At 38.6% G+C, this 17980-nt stretch overlaps 2 long non-coding RNA genes across 3 annotated transcripts; both read left to right on the plus strand.

Moving 5' to 3' along the window:
- The first annotated feature begins 5019 nt into the window (after positions 1–5019).
- Positions 5020–7427, plus strand: LOC111610862. The gene is made up of 5 exons (XR_002753800.1): positions 5020–5273; positions 5375–5513; positions 6021–6375; positions 6478–6654; positions 6749–7427. It is a non-coding gene; the product is annotated as an uncharacterized LOC111610862 (long non-coding RNA).
- Positions 7428–16701: 9274 nt separating this feature from the next.
- Positions 16702–17900, plus strand: LOC111610863. 2 transcript variants are annotated; one of them, XR_002753802.1, is made up of 5 exons: positions 16702–16996; positions 17063–17147; positions 17299–17390; positions 17492–17635; positions 17816–17900. It is a non-coding gene; the product is annotated as an uncharacterized LOC111610863 (long non-coding RNA). The 2 variants fall into 2 exon arrangements; XR_002753801.1 differs by lacking the exons at positions 16702–16996; positions 17063–17147 and having other exon boundaries at positions 17272–17390.
- The last annotated feature ends 80 nt before the right edge of the window (positions 17901–17980 follow it).

Genomic DNA, 17980 nt, shown 5'->3' on the forward strand with positions numbered 1-17980 from the left:
CTGACTGCTGTAGAAAAAAAAGACGATTAGCATTCGTTGCTAGCATAGATCGTTCTTAACTAATGAGCCTTTTTCTTCGCTGAATTTCGCTGGAAATGTCAATAATGTTAAACTGTGATGTAGTGATTTAAGAAATATATGTATTTTACTGAATTATAGTCAAATTAGTTAAATTAACGTCAAATTCCTGAAAAATTAGCTTGTTTTTTGACCGTTATTTTTTGAAAAATGCGTGATAAACACTCCATTGTTTCCATGGATACGCAAAATGAAATGCCTTTAATATTATTTTTAAAAGACATTTAAAAATTAGTATTTACCCTTATAATAGCCAATAATTTAATTGTTTAGTTTCTTTATTTTTTCAAGATAGGGACATGTTGGTGTGTTTGTTTCTTTGTCTAAGAGTTTCAGGTTTGATGACTTTGGTGTCCAATTCTTGGTAAACTGGATGGTTCTTTGTCCTCTTTTTTTTTTTTTTTTTTGATAAATGCCTAAACAAACATATTTAGTTTCCATGGATACATTGGTGACATTATTTAAAAAGACTTCAATAAAAAATTAAGAAACACTTTGCAAACATGTGCCTCCTCCTATTTAATGATAGACTTTAATATGTGTGTTTAGTTTGAATTATAGTCAAATTAGTGAACTAATTAAATTAAAAGGAAAAAAGACATAATTTGAGTTGGTTAAAGTCAGCTTTGATGAATTCTGACTCTTTGTTTAGGAAGGTATAATTTGCATTTTTGGGCTGCAACATATTTGTGAGTTAGTTGAATTTGTATTGTGATTCATATGCTAGTTATTTGACATTTTGGAAAATGTCAGTAATGCTGTTTGTCGTTGTTTTGGTTTGAAAGAAGTTTTGGAACCAGCTTTTTGACAAATGTGGTATGTGTAGTCTCCATGGATACATTGATTAAATAACAACATACAACTTTATTCTTATAAAAAATCATTAAAGAACAATCAATGTGTGCCTGTTGATTTTACAAAGTAACTAAATTATTTAGTTTATTGTAATTACTCAAGACCAGAAAAACAGCCTTTTGTTCCTTTGCATTTTAGTGACATATCATTTTCAGAAGTTACTTGAATGTTAACAGTGAATGTTAAAATTCATTAGAAAAACAATCATCTCAGGTTCAGTTGGTCCAGTTGTGATTCATTTGTTAGTTAAAATCTTGGAGGATTGTGGGGGTTTGACACGGTTTATGTGGTTTAAAAAGTTAGTTCTGGTTTTAGAAAATCTGTTTTGTTTTATTCAGATCTTTGGAATAAGTGGTCAGTGCCTGGTCCAGGTTTCAAAAAATGCCTCAATAACACATTTGGTCTCCTTGGATACGTTGCTTGAAATAAAACCTTAATACTTGAATATTAGAAATGTTTTAGATATATATTTCTCCTGTATTATTTCTAAGTAGTTTAGTTTATATTTAAACTTATTAGTTTGCTTTTTCTAAGAAAGAGGAGTTTTCAATAATTAGTTGTTTACGAAATGCTGTGTTGGTCCTTTGCATGTTTGGAGCTGTAATATATTTTCACGCTGATTACATTTTCAGAAAGCGTCTGCAATATTAATAGTGGTGTGGTGATTGGAAAACTTTTTATTTTAGTTTGAGAGAATTACTTTTAGAGAATCCATTTTGTTGATGTTTTTTGTCTCCATGGAGATGGTCATATTGAAAGAAGCATTTGGAGCAATATAATTGTGTGAACATTCCTCTGAGTTTATTGCTGGGTTGTGTGCAGCCATGATCTTCAGGCTGATGTAATTTATTTCATAACACTACCTTCAGCCATAACTGAGCCATTTGGAGGAATATTAACATGTGATAATAAGACTTTGAGGCATCATGCACACATAAGCACTTTGTATTGCCTTGTTGCTGAAAATGTGCTATATAAATTAATATATAAATATATATTTCAGTGTTCCCTCTAAACATTGCTTTGGACTTTTGTGATTTTTTCAAGATACAGAATTATAGCTTTTTTTGCTTTGTTTTTTTTCTTCACAGCCCATACCATGGCGCTTCCAGCAGATGGATCCCCAATGTTGGAGGGACATCCTGATAATGGTAAGGAACAAGGTAAGTTGTGGTTAAATGTAGCCGACACGGTTTCTGAAGACCATGGAGAGGAGTTGAGGTATAGTTCATCTCCGCAGTTTGTGGACTGTTCTACCAGCTCCTGTGATAGCAATAGTACCAGCTCCAGTGGTAGCGCTACTACCAGCTCCAGTGGTAGCTCTACTACCAGCTCCAGTGGTAGCTCTACTACCAGCTCCAGTGGTAGCTCTACTACCAGCTCGAGCGAAGACGAGGTAGGTAATGGAGACCAGGACTTTAAATCCCGATTTCGGGTTGTCCAGGTCCTTGGACCAAACATTAAATTTCTGTGGGGCATAGGAGTACTTGAAGAGGCATTGAAACTTCTGAAATCGACGGTTGATCAGCTGGACTCCGGTGACAGTAGTCTGGCCGATGTTGCGTCACAGCTGCCTGAGATTCTTCCCCCAAATTTCAGATACATACAAGACATTGGGGTGGCTCAGAAGCCCAAAGAAGACATGGCTCCTTGTACTTCACAGGAAGAGCCCATTTTGCATCCAGAGAAGTCCAGGAGAACAACGAAGAAGGTGGATGCTGCGAAGGAGGACAACCCACCATCAAAACCTAGTCATCAGGTAGGTTTGAAAGAGGACGCGGCTCATGTGACATCTGTGACCAGGGACAGTGTTGCTGAAGTGAAGCTCCCAGCCAAGAGGCCTAGGGACACTGTTGGTGAAGAGGAGCTTGCCGCCAAGAGGACCAAGTATAGTGTCCCGTCCGATGATGAAGATCCCATTGTGTTACCACCTGTCCTCAGTCTCTCACCTTGGAAGTCGTGTGAGGACCCTGGATTGCCATTCCCCGTCCTCAGTCCCGCAACTTTGATGCACTATGAAGATCCCGTTTTGTCACCCCGCGTTTTCAGCCCTTCACCATCAACACGCTATGATGAAGATGAGCTTGCCGCCAAGAGGATCAAGTATAGTGTCCCGTCCTTTCCCTATGATGAAGATGCCTTTGTGTTACCACCTGTCCTCGGTCTCTCACCTTGGACATCATGTGAATATCCTATTTTGTCATCCCCCGTCCTCAGTCCCTCGTGTATAATGGCACGTAAAAGTCCTGTTTTTTCATCCCCCGTCCTCAGTCCCTCAACATTGATGCACAATGAAGATCCCATTTTGTCACCCAGTGTTTCCAGTCTCCCACCAACGATGCTATATGAGGATCCCATTCTGTCACCCCGCATTTTCAGTCCTTCACCATCAACACGCTGTGATAGTCCAACTTTGTCACCCTCTAGCTTCTGTTCCTGGTTGGAGGCTGAACTGGACACAGAAGAGGCAGCAATACCTTCAACATCTAGTGGAATTACAGGAAGAGAGAGTTCCAGAAACGTTTGGTTTAGACCTCACTGCGTCTTGTCAAGTGACTCTGATTAGATTGGGATCCGTAAAAACTGAAGACCTATTTGGGAAGTCACATTAGGACATCATCATTTCTCTCATGTTTTTTATTAAAGCCAATGGGTTTCTAGCAAGCCTGTGGACGCCTTAGGTAGCGCCTTGCACCGGGGCTTTTCTTTATCCCGCTGCTAGATTTAGAATTTTAGATGATAAGGATTCTGAGAGGACTGAGGAAGTCTTAGGTAGCGCCTTGCACCGGGGCTTTTCTTTATCCCGCTGCTAGATTTAGTATTTTAGATGATAAGGATTCTGAGAGGACTGAGGAAGTCTTAGGTAGCGCCTTGCACCGGGGCTTTTCTTTATCCCGCTGCTAGATTTAGTATTTTAGATGTTAAGGATTCTGACAGGACTGAGGAAGTCTTAGGTAGCGCCTTGCACCAGGGCTTTTCTTCATCTTTGTGTTTTCCTCTCAACTCCCCCATGTTTCACGGTGTAATAGTGATGCTTCCCTACACGCTGCTCTCCAATATAGTGAATTATTCTGTCCTGTTTCTCTACTAATCCAGTCTCCCAGTTTTTAATCTTTCAGGTTTTAGCTGCTCATCGCTGGATCCTTTCATCGTTGTCCATGTGGTTCCTGCCTTCTGGATCCCTTGTTTTTCACACTGCTTGTAAGTTTTTGCATTCCACTTTCACATGATACTGGTGGCAGATCTCTGATTCTCTGATCATTTCAGGTTGGATCTCGTCAGTCTGTAAATCTCCACCTTCAACACCACCAGTCAGATGGAGGAAGATAAGAGAACCCAGTTGAAAAAAAATGTAAGGACATATACTTTTACACAACAACAATTTTTAACATGCAGGAGGTTGAGGTTAATATTCAAACCTATTTCCTATTTTCTGCTGTACTTTCTCCTCACCGACACTTTTGTTTTGTGTGTTTTTTTATTTATTGAGTCCTTTCATAACAGCAGAGCTTTGATGAGTTTGAGCTGATGGAAGGAGGATCAGGAATAGAGTAGAGGACCTGCTGATCTACTGGTTCTAGTAGATTTTATAAATGGTGAGGACATGTTCATGAATTGATCAGAGAGTCTGGTCCAGTGATCTGTTATTTAGACAGAGATTAAGGAAAGTGTGTCTGATCATGTGTTGATTCTTCAGCATCACTGAGACAAGACAACAGCGCTGGACCAATCAGGAGAGAGAAGACACAGAGGACTGAAGGGACACAGAAAATCCTGAGATGAAGTTTCCTGATGCAACGGGGGGACACCTGAGGACACAGAATAAAGAGACAGACATCATATGAGTAGGTCCTTCAATAACAAATCAAGCATTGCCATAAAATCCTATGCTGAAATTTCACCTGTTCATCAGTAAGATGTTGAATATTAAGCAAATTTAGAAACATTGTAGAGAACCCAGCGTTGGTTTCTGATCCCAGATTCAGAGTCTGCAGATCAATAATGTCTCTGATCATTTCAGGTTGGATGTCCTCAGCCGGTAAACCTCCACCTTCAACACCACCAGTCAGATGGAGGAAGATAAGAGAACCCTGTTGACAAAAAAAGTAAGAAAACATATTTTCAATTTTAGCAATTTTAAATATGGATGAAATTGAGGTCAAAATTCTAACTTTTTCTTTTTTCTGTAGATGTATATTCTCAGTTTTTTAATCCTGTTATGTTTTCTCTTTATTTCATTTCTCCGTCAACTCATGTCACATGACTGGAGCTGACCAACAATTAAAGCAGAAGACCTGCTCCACCTGCTGATCTACTGGTTGTAACAGATTGTGGAAAAGGTGAGGACATAATGATGATTTGATCAGAAAGTCTCTTTCAATCATCTATTATTTAGACAGAGATAAAGGCATGTGTGTATTATTATGTGATGATTCTCCAGCATAACTGAGACAAGACAACAGCACTGAACCAATCAGGAGAGAGAAGACACAGAAAATCCTGCTGGAAATCCCGAGATGAAGTTTCCTGATGCAACAGGGGGAAACCTGAGGACACAGAATAAAGAAGGACCATGTGAAGTAGGTCCTTCAATAACAAACCAAGCATGAGTTGACCAACACTTAACGCAGGTTACTTCGTCCATCTACTGGTTGTAACAGATTATGGTGAAAGTTGAGGAGATAATGACTTGATCAGAAACTGTGGCCGACAACTGCAAACGCGCAACAAACAGCAAAACGAGCTGCAAACATGTGAAACGGCACAGGAGAAGCTAAACTTAATTATCTTTTTTACATTTTTTGTTTCATTTCATTGAAACCACAAAAAATGTTTCCACCATAACTTCCAATTGTTCAATATTTTTTTCTATCAGACTTTGAGTAGTGTGCAAGAATTACCCAAACATGCTTTGACTTTATTGATCCCAAAGGGAAATAAAATGTAGTTGTAGCTCAGATTCAGATTCTTCAAATGTTATTGCAGATGGCTGATTGCTGGCAGCAGGAAAGGTCTTTTGTAGCTGTCTGTATTGCAGCAAATCTGAAGAACCCTCTGACTGATGATACTCTGTTTTCACCATACAGACTCATGAAGAGGATGGTCAGAGTTGTCCATAGCTTTCTTGACTCTTATGAAGAATCCTTCTTTGCATCATCTCCAGAGGTTCCCCAGTCGTCTCCAGAACAGAACCAGAACAAATCCAGCCTTCTTTATCAGATTGTTGAGCCTTTTGAGGTTCCTGGCTCTGATGCTGCTGCACCAACAGATGATAGCAGAAGAGATGACACTCTCAGCATCAGACTTAAAGATCTGCAGCAACTTGCTGCAAATCTTGAAGGATCGTAGCTTCCTCGAGAAGCGCAGTCTGCTCTGTCTCTTTTTATAGACGGCTTCACTGTTGCGTCTCCAGTCCAGTCTGTGTTCCAGATGAACACCGAGGTATTTATATTCCTGAACCACCTCCACATCTTCTCCCATGATGGAAATAGGGTTTCCTGTTTCTCCTGAAATCAACAACCATCTCCTTTGTTTTGTTTACAGTCAAGATTAGATGATTGTTCCCACACCAGGCCACAAAGTGATCCACCAGATCTCTGTACTCAGCCTCTTGTCTTCCTCTGATACACACAACAACTGCAGAGTCGTCTGAGTATTTCTGTAGATGACAGAAGTTGGACTTGTGCGGGAAGTCTGAACAGTAGAGAGTGAAAATGAATGGTGAGAGTACAGTGCCCTGTGGTGTTCCCATGTTGTTGACCACCTGGTTAGACACACAGTCCTTCAGTCTCACAAACTGTATTCTGTTTGTCAGGTAGTCACAGATGCAGGTGATTGTTGAGGCCTCCACCTGTGTCTTCTGGAGTTTCTAACGGAGCAGATCAGGCTGAATTGTGTTCAATGCACCTGAGAACCAAAGACCCTGATCCTCACTGTGCTGCCTGCTTTGTCCAGATGACAGTGGGTTTGTTGAAGCAGGTGTCTGATCAACTCCAACTCCACGGTGATAAGCAAACTGCAGGGGGTCCTGATATCTGATCGTCTGCTTACTCAAGTGGGCCACCAGGAGTCTCTCCAGGACCTTCATGATGTGCGATGCCAGGGCAACGGGTCTACAGTCGTTATGACTGATGGGTGACTTTTCTTCGGTACCGGAACCAGGCAGGATGTCTTCCACAACAACGGAACCTCCTCTTGGGTCAGGCAAAGGTTGAAGAGATGCTGCAGAATCCCACAGAGGGACTCTGGGACCGACACCATCTGGACCTGCATCCTCGTTCCTGTTCAGTCTCTCCGGCTGCTTCTTCACCTGACTTCTAGATACAGAAAAGTTGGAGGTGGAGGCAAAAGGGAGCAGCAGCGTCTCCTAATGTGGTTGAAGACAAACTGGTGGAAGCAGAAGAGTCCATGACTGAGGTGGAAGATGGAACATCTGAGGCTTGACAGGAAAGCTGTGGGTCAGAGGAGGATGAGATATCTGGCTGCAGACAGGAGAGGATGATGATGATGATGAGCTTGTTCCTGGACTGAACCTGTTGAAGAATGTGTTCAGCTCATTTGCTCTGTCCAGAAACTAATATTGTTTAAAAAAAAGTCATGGTAGTATGTTTTTATGTAATAATGTGCATGTAATGTTTGGAATGAAGAAGATATGCTGCATAATCTGATGTCATTACTAAAGAGTTTTGTGTCTCAGTGCAAAAATACACATTTTGTTGGTTTCTGAAGAGTAAAAATTGAACAAATGTGTTAATCACTTAAAGATTAAGTTTATATTTCACAGTCATCACAATGCTAAAGAAAAGTCTGACAACAGTGTGAAAATCATGTTGTGGGAGGAAGATATTAAAGAATGTAATATATTTTGCAGTGTCATAGGTTATTTCTATGTATTATGATGTAATATAATACATGTATTTTTGGACTTATTGTATTCTGTTTTATTTTTGTGTGTAACTTTCACTTGACTTGTGAAAACATGGAAAGTAATTATGCTGATTGTAGAGTAAAATAACATTTAAGTTGTAAGCAAATTCAATAAAAGCTTTTTTTGCCATCACTGCTTTGGTTTTATTCAGATATCAGATTTGGATCATTTGAGATGGTAAATCTGCTTTAGAGCAGTAGAACAATCATTTGATTTTCTTTTTCATGCTATTTAAACTCATTGGCATGAAGCCTGGTACAAACAAGTTATATTTTGTTTGTACCAAAACAAAATATAACTTTGTTATATTTGATCAAATAGTTTTGATCAAACAATTTAATCAAAATGTTTGATCAAATTTTAATGATCAAACATTAAAATTTGTTCATCATTTATGGTTTAAAAATAGCCTCAAATACATAATCTCTTCTCACATTCATTCTGTTACCACGGAGTCTAAAGGAACAGATCAAGCTGATCTAAACAGACTTTGTCCTGGGAGGAACTGACAGGACATGGAGAGCTGCATGAAAAAAGAGTTAAAGGATAAAAGCACATGGGGAATATGGGTGTGAAAAGAATAATGGACAAAAACAAATGAAAAAAAGATTAAGAAACATATTTACAAAAAAAAGAACAAGGGAGCCATTGAACAAAAAATATCAACAATCAATGCCCAAGACACATTTAGCCTGTCATAAAAATGTATTGATTGAGTCATGTTTGTGATCTCTGACACATTGACTGGAGAAGTATTGTCAGTCCTAGTCAGACCTTTCACTGTCACCTACAGTTTTTCTTGAACCAAAAGGCTAAATAGATTTGCTTTAGTAACAGCAGAACCAGAGCAAATCATCTTTCTAAACAGAATCAACATATCATAGTTCCAATCCATAAATTAGAAAAGCCGATGACGTGCAGCACAGGGCCGCCATTCAGAACGCTGCACAAGAAAAAAAAAAAGAGGCTCTGCCCTCTGCAGATCATGAGTACAGACCAGGAGAGAGACCAGAGACAACAACTACCTCCAGACGGAGCAGGTACCTGCAGCCTGTAAGCCTTCGGCTCCCTGGGATCAGTCCTCATGTCATCGTCCATGTATGTTGAGTACCGAGGCCTTTTCCTGCCCCCTGTGGCCCACAATGCAGAGAGCCGGGAGTTTGCCTAAAATGTTTCAGTGGAAGACTCTGATGTGTTTGGGGTGACAAATCCCAAGTCAGGTAAAGTAAACCAGCTCTTGTATCTCCCATCATTTAAATGCTAAAATCGTAGGTGTAGTCAATGTTCCACTGTATTATATATAAGTAAATGTCACTGATGAGGTAAGATGCCATATCAGAGTTAGAGTAGCTTTTATGTTTGTTGTTCCTATCAGACTGATGACATGCTAATGCTCAGAAAACATGATTCCATTCTTCCTGTGAAGTTTCAGGTTACAAGCAAAACCTTTAAAACACCATTTTGTGGCTTGTCGAGTTCAGACAACAGAAGATTGAATAGTAAAACCCCGACTCATCATGTCTACTTTTCCAGATGGACGTTCATTCTTGTTGAAAGAAAAAAGGCCAACAGCCACAAGACGTTCAGATAAAAATAAGGATAATGCAATTTCTAAGTATGATTTTCAAATAAACACCTTCTACCTTGATAATAAACTGGTTTTGGGTTTATTAATCCTATAAATTTAGTAATAATGTATAAATAAATGTAGCCCTTTATCATATTTTGTCTTTGGTAGTCTTTAATTTTAATACTGTAAAATTAATAAATTCTTTGCCAAGTGTTTTAAGTGGCTGTCATCAATTTTCCAATTTTTTACAAGATTGGATTAATATCCCTAGGAAATGGAAGGCAACTGTTCCAATTGAAAACCTTGCACTCCAATGAAATTGCTGTCATATTAGCATTTGTACAGACCTAGCAGAACCATATAGCATTTTATTTTGACCTACTGCGAATGTCAACGAACATCCGGCGGACATCTTGTGGTGGTTCATTTTGACATTCGGAGAACGTCGTCGGTGGACGTTCAGTGGACGTTGTCTGATGCTAGCTGGGCAGAGAGTCATCAGTCAGTCTTCTTCAAAATGCTGCAATACAGACCGCTACAAAAAAAAAAATTCCTGTCAACAGTAATCAGCCATCTACAATAACTCTTTGAAGAATCTGAATTGATGAGCTGTCATGTTCTGTGTTTTCTGTGTACTTATTTAGAGTTTTCTGTGTCCCCGTGTTGTCCTGTCTTCCCCTTGATTGTTTCCCAGGTGTGTCTCTTTCTGTGATTACCCTCCCGGGTATTTAATGTCACCTGTGTCTCAGCGTCTCTGTCGTATAATGATTAATGATATTTTTAATAATATAGATAAATCTTTTGGTGTTTCATTATTTGCAGATGATGGCCTTATCTGGAAGAGGGGAAGAAATATTGAATTTGTAAATGGGAAACTACAAGAGGCATTACATAGTGTAGAAGCTTGGGCTTTAGAATGGGGATTTAGAATCTCAATATCTAAATCTAAAGTTGTTGTTTTTACAAATAGAAAGTTAAATATTATTACAAGTCTGAAATTATATGAGAATGTTATTGAAAGGATAGATCAAATAAAATATTTAGGATTCTGGTTTGATAAAAAACTTACATGGAAGACTCATGTTAATAAAATAGTTGAAAAAAGTAAAAAAATCTTAAATATAATGAGGTGTTTAAGAGGAAAAGAATGGGGAGCTGATAGGAAAGCTTTAAAAACAATTTACATTGGTCTAATCAGGTCAGTTTTTGATTATGGATGTATTTTATATAATTCAGCTTCAAATAGTTTACTAAAAACCATAGATAGAATACAATATCAAGCATTAAGACTTTGTTGTGGAGCGATGAAAAGTACCCCAATTTCAGCTCTACAAGTTGAGATGGGTGAGATGCCGTTGGAGCTCAGAAGGAAACAATTAGCAATAACTTACTGGGCAAATATTAAAGGACATACAGAAAGTTATCCTCCATATATTATGTTACAATCTTGTCAAGAAAAAGAAAAAAAGCAAATTAATAGTTTTGGATGGTTTATAAAAAATGAAATAAGAGATATAGGAATAAATCATAGTTTAATTAGTCCTGTGATTGTTCTTCCTGTTATCCCACCATGGATAATTGAGATAGCGGAAGTTGATTTAAGTTTACTGGAAAAAGGAAAACAATTAGAAAAGAAAGAGGTGGAAAATTATATTGGAAATGAATATGCGGAATATATACAAATATATACAGATGCCTCTAAAATGTCAAATAATAATATAGGAATAGCTTTTATAATTCCGGACTTAGATATTATGAGAAATAAAAGACTAACAGACAAATTGACAGTATACACAGGTGAACTAATGGCTATTTTAATGGCTCTAGAATGGGTTGAGGAAACAAGAGAGAGAGCGGTTGTAATCTGTTCAGATTCAAGTAGTGCATTAGTAAGTATTGTAGAACAAAATTCAGAATCAAGGCAAGATATTATAGTTGATATTAATCAGTTAATGTTTAGGATTAAAAGTTATGGATCTCTGGTCAAATTAGTTTGGGTTCCTGCTCACATTGGAGTAATAGGGAATGAGCTGGCAGATAATTTTGCTAAGAATGCAGCAAAAAAGTGTATTGTTGATTTAAAAATTAAAATGAGTAAAAATGAGGTTAAAAATATTAGTAAAATGTATATTAAGGATAAATGGCAGGAACAGTGGGATAAAGGAAGCAATGCCAGATTTTATTATAGCATCCAAAGAAAAGTTGGAGAATATAGGAAATGTAGCAGGAATAAAAAAGAAGAAGATATTATATGTAGATTAAGGTTTGGACATACAGGTTTAAACAGTACTCTTAAAATAATAAATAAACATGATACAGGTTTCTGTAGTTATTGTGGGAAATTAGAAACAATACAACATTTTTTTTTAGAATGTCGTAAGTATGTTCGAGAAAGGGAGGAGTTAATTAGAAATTTAAATAGGAATAAAAATACATTAGATATTAGAAGTTTGCTTCAAAGATCATCGGGGGACGTAGTTTTTAATAGTATTTTTAATTTTCTAAGGAGAACAGGTATTATGGGAAGATTATAGTGACTTTACATCTGATCCATACTCCAGTCTAGAAGGTGGCGGTAATGCACCTAAAAGTTGTTTGCCAACCGCCATAAAAAAAAACAAGAAGAAGAAGAAGAAGCGTCTCTGTCGGATCCTCGTCTAATGTGTTCCGAGTCCTTCGTGTTAACCATTCGTTTTAACGGTTGCTACCGGCGTCGAGCCCTGGCTTCTGCTCGGCCGTGCTGCCCGTTGATTGGACTGTGTTCCTGGATTAAAAATCAACTATTCATCTTACCTGGGTCTGCTGCGTCTGCCTCACCCGCACTTCATGACATGAGCTACAACATTTAATTTTTCTTTTGGATCAATAAAGTATTTTTGAATTGAATTTTGAATTTGAATTTTTCTTCCAATCTAGGCTTCACGGCAGAGAAAAGTTTCCCATGTCCGAAACTGACATAGTTAAGAATGAAAGCAGAAATATAATGTCGCACCAGTAGTAAGTTTTATAAATGTCTTTGTGAACTTAGACTGGTTGGCCAGTAGGTGGCAGCATACGGAGTGATAAACAAGACAACGCGAGACTTGTATTATCTGCGTTATTTGCGCTCCAATTTCTCTGACGCACCAGTGCGTGCATTCGTCAATGAAAGTCATGGAAACGACGTTAGCGTTGTCAACACTATAAAAGACGCTGACCTTCTGAATTCTTCCCCCTTTGCGACGGGACTTTTGAGAGAGACGCCTGAAGGAGCCTTTAAAGCCTCGGACGGTTTGAGCTTGTCGAGAAGTCTGCTGTGCAAAACTTGCTAAAGAAGCGCTTGCTGAAATACGCACTTGCTGAAGAAGCCCGTGGATAACAAACCTGCGAAAGACGGTTCCTGGCCAGGAGAAGCACCAGCAGGGTGAACAGCTGGAAGGTTAAATCATTCTTCTACTATTTTTAATAAACGAAAGCAAGTTATTACAAAGATATTAGTGACTTGTTTAGTTTATTTTGTGTTTGTGTGTGTGTGTTTTAAAGAAATACTGACTGCTGTAGAAAAAATAGACGATTAGCATTCGTTGCTAGCATAGATCGTTCTTAACTAATGAGCCTTTTTCTTCGCTGAATTTCGCTGGAAATGTCAATAATGTTAAACTGTGATGTAGTGATTTAAGAAATATATGTATTTTACTGAATTATAGTCAAATTAGTTAAATTAACGTCAAATTCCTGAAAAATTTGCTTGTTTTTTGACCGTTATTTTTTGAAAAATGCGTGATAAACACTCCATTGTTTCCATGGATACGCAAAATGAAATGCCTTTAATATTATTTTTAAAAGACATTTAAAAATTAGTATTTACCCTTATAATAGCCAATAATTTAATTGTTTAGTTTCTTTATTTTTTCAAGATAGGGACATGCTGGTGTGTTTGTTTCTTTGTCTAAGAGTTTCAGGTTTGATGACTTTGGTGTCCAATTCTTGGTAAACTGGATGGTTCTTTGTCCTCTTTTTTTTTTTTTGATAAATGCCTAAACAAACATATTTAGTTTCCATGGATACATTGGTGACATTATTTAAAAAGACTTCAATAAAAAATTAAGAAACACTTTGCAAACATGTGCCTCCTCCTATTTAATGATAGACTTTAATATGTGTGTTTAGTTTGAATTATAGTCAAATTAGTGAACTAATTAAATTAAAAGGAAAAAAAACATTATTTGAGTTGGTTAAAGTCAGCTTTGATGAATTCTGACTCTTTGTTTAGGAAGGCATAATTTGCATTTTTGGGCTGCAACATATTTGTGAGTTAGTTGAATTTGTATTGTGATTCATATGCTAGTTATTTGACATTTTGGAAAATGTCAGTAATGCTGTTTGTAGTTGTTTTGGTTTGAAAGAAGTTTTGGAACCAGCTTTTTGAAAAATGTGGTATGTGTAGTCTCCATGGATACATTGATTAAATAACAACATACAACTTTATTCTTATAAAAAATCATTAAAGAACAATCAATGTGTGCCTGTTGATTTTACAAAGTAACTAAATTATTTAGTTTATTGTAATTACTCAAGACCAGAAAAACAGCCTTTTGTTCCTTTGCATTTTAGTGACATATCATTTTCAGAAGTTACTTGAATGTTAACAGTGAATGTTAAAATTCATTAGAAAAACAATCATCTCAGGTTCAGTTGGTCCAGTTGTGATTCATTTGTTAGTTAAAATCTTGGAGGATTGTGGGGGTTTGACACGGTTTATGTGGTTTAAAAAGTTAGTTCTGGTTTTAGAAAATCTGTTTTGTTTTATTCAGATCTTTGGAATAAGTGGTCAGTGCCTGGTCCAGGTTTCAAAAAATGCCTCAATAACACATTTGGTCTCCTTGGATACGTTGCTTGAAATAAAACCTTAATACTTGAATATTAGAAATGTTTTAGATATATATTTCTCCTGTATTATTTCTAAGTAGTTTAGTTTATATTTAAACTTATTAGTTTGCTTTTTCTAAGAAAGAGGAGTTTTCAATAATTAGTTGTTTACGAAATGCTGTGTTGGTCCTTTGCATGTTTGGAGCTGTAATATATTTTCACGCTGATTACATTTTCAGAAAGCGTCTGCAATATTAATAGTGGTGTGGTGATTGGAAAACTTTTTATTTTAGTTTGAGAGAATTACTTTTAGAGAATCCATTTTGTTGATGTTTTTTGTCTCCATGGAGATGGTCATATTGAATGAAGCATTTGGAGCAATATAATTGTGTGAACATTCCTCTGAGTTTATTGCTGGGTTGTGTGCAGCCATGATCTTCAGGCTGATGTAATTTATTTCATAACACTACCTTCAGCCATAACTGAGCCATTTGGAGGAATATTAACATGTGATAATAAGACTTTGAGGCATCATGCACACATAAGCACTTTGTATTGCCTTGTTGCTGAAAATGTGCTATATAAATTAATATATAAATATATATTTCAGTGTTCCCTCTAAACATTGCTTTGGACTTTTGTGATTTTTTCAAGATACAGAATTATAGCTTTTTTTGCTTTGTTTTTTTTCTTCACAGCCCATACCATGGCGCTTCCAGCAGATGGATCCCCAATGTTGGAGGGACATCCTGATAATGGTAAGGAACAAGGTAAGTTGTGGTTAAATGAAGCCGACACGGTTTCTGAAGACCATGGAGAGGAGTTGAGGTATAGTTCATCTCCGCAGTTTGTGGACTGTTCTACCAGCTCCTGTGATAGCAATAGTACCAGCTCCAGTGGTAGCTCTACTACCAGCTCCAGTGGTAGCTCTACTACCAGCTCCAGTGGTAGCTCTACTACCAGCTCCAGTGGTAGCTCTACTACCAGCTCGAGCGAAGACGAGGTAGGTAATGGAGACCAGGACTTTAAATCTCGATTTCGGGTTGTCCAGGTCCTTGGACCAAACATTAAATTTCTGTGGGGCATAGGAGTACTTGAAGAGGCATTGAAACTTCTGAAATCGACGGTTGATCAGCTGGACTCCGGTGACAGTAGTCTGGCCGATGTTGCGTCACAGCTGCCTGAGATTCTTCCCCCAAATTTCAGATACATACAAGACATTGGGGTGGCTCGGAAGCCCAAAGAAGACATGGCTCCTTGTACTTCACAGGAAGAGCCCATTTTGCATCCAGAGAAGTCCAGGAGAACAACGAAGAAGGTGGATGCTGCGAAGGAGGACAACCCACCATCAAAACCTAGTCATCAGGTAGGTTTGAAAGAGGACGCGGCTCATGTGACATCTGTGACCAGGGACAGTGTTGCTGAAGTGAAGCTCCCAGCCAAGAGGCCTAGGGACACTGTTGCTGAAGAGGAGCTTGCCGCCAAGAGGACCAAGTATAGTGTCCCGTCCGATGATGAAGATCCCATTGTGTTACCACCTGTCCTCAGTCTCTCACCTTGGAAGTCGTGTGAGGACCCTGGATTGCCATTCCCCGTCCTCAGTCCCGCAACTTTGATGCACTATGAAGATCCCGTTTTGTCACCCCGCGTTTTCAGCCCTTCACTATCAACACGCTATGATGAAGATGAGCTTGCCGCCAAGAGGATCAAGTATAGTGTCCCGTCCTTTCCCTATGATGAAGATGCCTTTGTGTTACCACCTGTCCTCGGTCTCTCACCTTGGACATCATGTGAATATCCTATTTTGTCATCCCCCGTCCTCAGTCCCTCGTGTATAATGGCACGTAAAAGTCCTGTTTTTTCATCCCCCGTCCTCAGTCCCTCAACATTGATGCACAATGAAGATCCCATTTTGTCACCCAGTGTTTCCAGTCTCCCACCAACGATGCTATATGAGGATCCCATTCTGTCACCCCGCATTTTCAGTCCTTCACCATCAACACGCTGTGATAGTCCAACTTTGTCACCCTCTAGCTTCTGTTCCTGGTTGGAGGCTGAACTGGACACAGAAGAGGCAGCAATACCTTCAACATCTAGTGGAATTACAGGAAGAGAGAGTTCCAGAAACGTTTGGTTTAGACCTCACTGCGTCTTGTCAAGTGACTCTGATTAGATTGGGATCCGTAAAAACTGAAGACCTATTTGGGAAGTCACATTAGGACATCATCATTTCTCTCATGTTTTTTATTAAAGCCAATGGGTTTCTAGCAAGCCTGTGGACGCCTTAGGTAGCGCCTTGCACCGGGGCTTTTCTTTATCCCGCTGCTAGATTTAGTATTTTAGATGACAAGGATTCTGACAGGACTGAGGAAGTCTTAGGTAGCGCCTTGCACCGGGGCTTTTCTTTATCCCGCTGCTAGATTTAGTATTTTAGATGATAAGGATTCTGACAGGACTGAGGAAGTCTTAGGTAGCGCCTTGCACCAGGGCTTTTCTTCATCTTTGTGTTTTCCTCTCAACTCCCCCATGTTTCACGGTGTAATAGTGATGCTTCCCTACACGCTGCTCTCCAATATAGTGAATTATTCTGTCCTGTTTCTCTACTAATCCAGTCTCCCAGTTTTTAATCTTTCAGGTTTTAGCTGCTCATCGCTGGATCCTTTCATCGTTGTCCATGTGGTTCCTGCCTTCTGGATCCCTTGTTTTTCACACTGCTTGTAAGTTTTTGCATTCCACTTTCACATGATACTGGTGGCAGATCTCTGATTCTCTGATCATTTCAGGTTGGATCTCGTCAGCCTGTAAATCTCCACCTTCAACACCACCAGTCAGATGGAGGAAGATAAGAGAACCCAGTTGAAAAAAAATGTAAGGACATATACTTTTACACAACAACAATTTTTTAACATGCAGGAGGTTGAGGTCAATATTCAAACCTATTTCCTCTTTTCTGCTGTACTTTCTCCTCACCGACACTTTTGTTTTGTGTTTTTTTATTTATTGAGTCCTTTCATAACAGCAGAGCTTTGATGAGTTTGAGCTGATGGAAGGAGGATCAGGAATAGAGTAGAGGACCTGCTGATCTACTGGTTCTAGTAGATTTTATAAATGGTGAGGACATGTTCATGAATTGATCAGAGAGTCTGGTCCAGTGATCTGTTATTTAGACAGAGATTAAGGAAAGTGTGTCTGATCATGTGTTGATTCTTCAGCATCACTGAGACAAGACAACAGCGCTGGACCAATCAGGAGAGAGAAGACACAGAGGACTGAAGGGACACAGAAAATCCTGAGATGAAGTTTCCTGATGCAACGGGGGGACACCTGAGGACACAGAATAAAGAGACAGACATCATGTGAGTAGGTCCTTCAATAACAAATCAAGCATTGCCATAAAATCCTATGCTGAAATTTCACCTGTTCATCAGTAAGATGTTGAATATTAAGCAAATTTAGAAACATTGTAGAGAACCCAGCGTTGGTTTCTGATCCCAGATTCAGAGTCTGCAGATCAATAATGTCTCTGATCATTTCAGGTTGGATGTCCTCAGCCGGTAAACCTCCACCTTCAACACCACCAGTCAGATGGAGGAAGATAAGAGAACCCTGTTGACAAAAAAAGTAAGAAAACATATTTTCAATTTTAGCAATTTTAAATATGGATGAAATTGAGGTCAAAATTCTAACTTTTTCTTTTTCTG

The sequence above is a fragment of the Xiphophorus maculatus genome, chromosome 14 (assembly GCF_002775205.1).
Source record: "Xiphophorus maculatus strain JP 163 A chromosome 14, X_maculatus-5.0-male, whole genome shotgun sequence".
Lineage (NCBI taxonomy): Eukaryota > Metazoa > Chordata > Actinopteri > Cyprinodontiformes > Poeciliidae > Xiphophorus > Xiphophorus maculatus.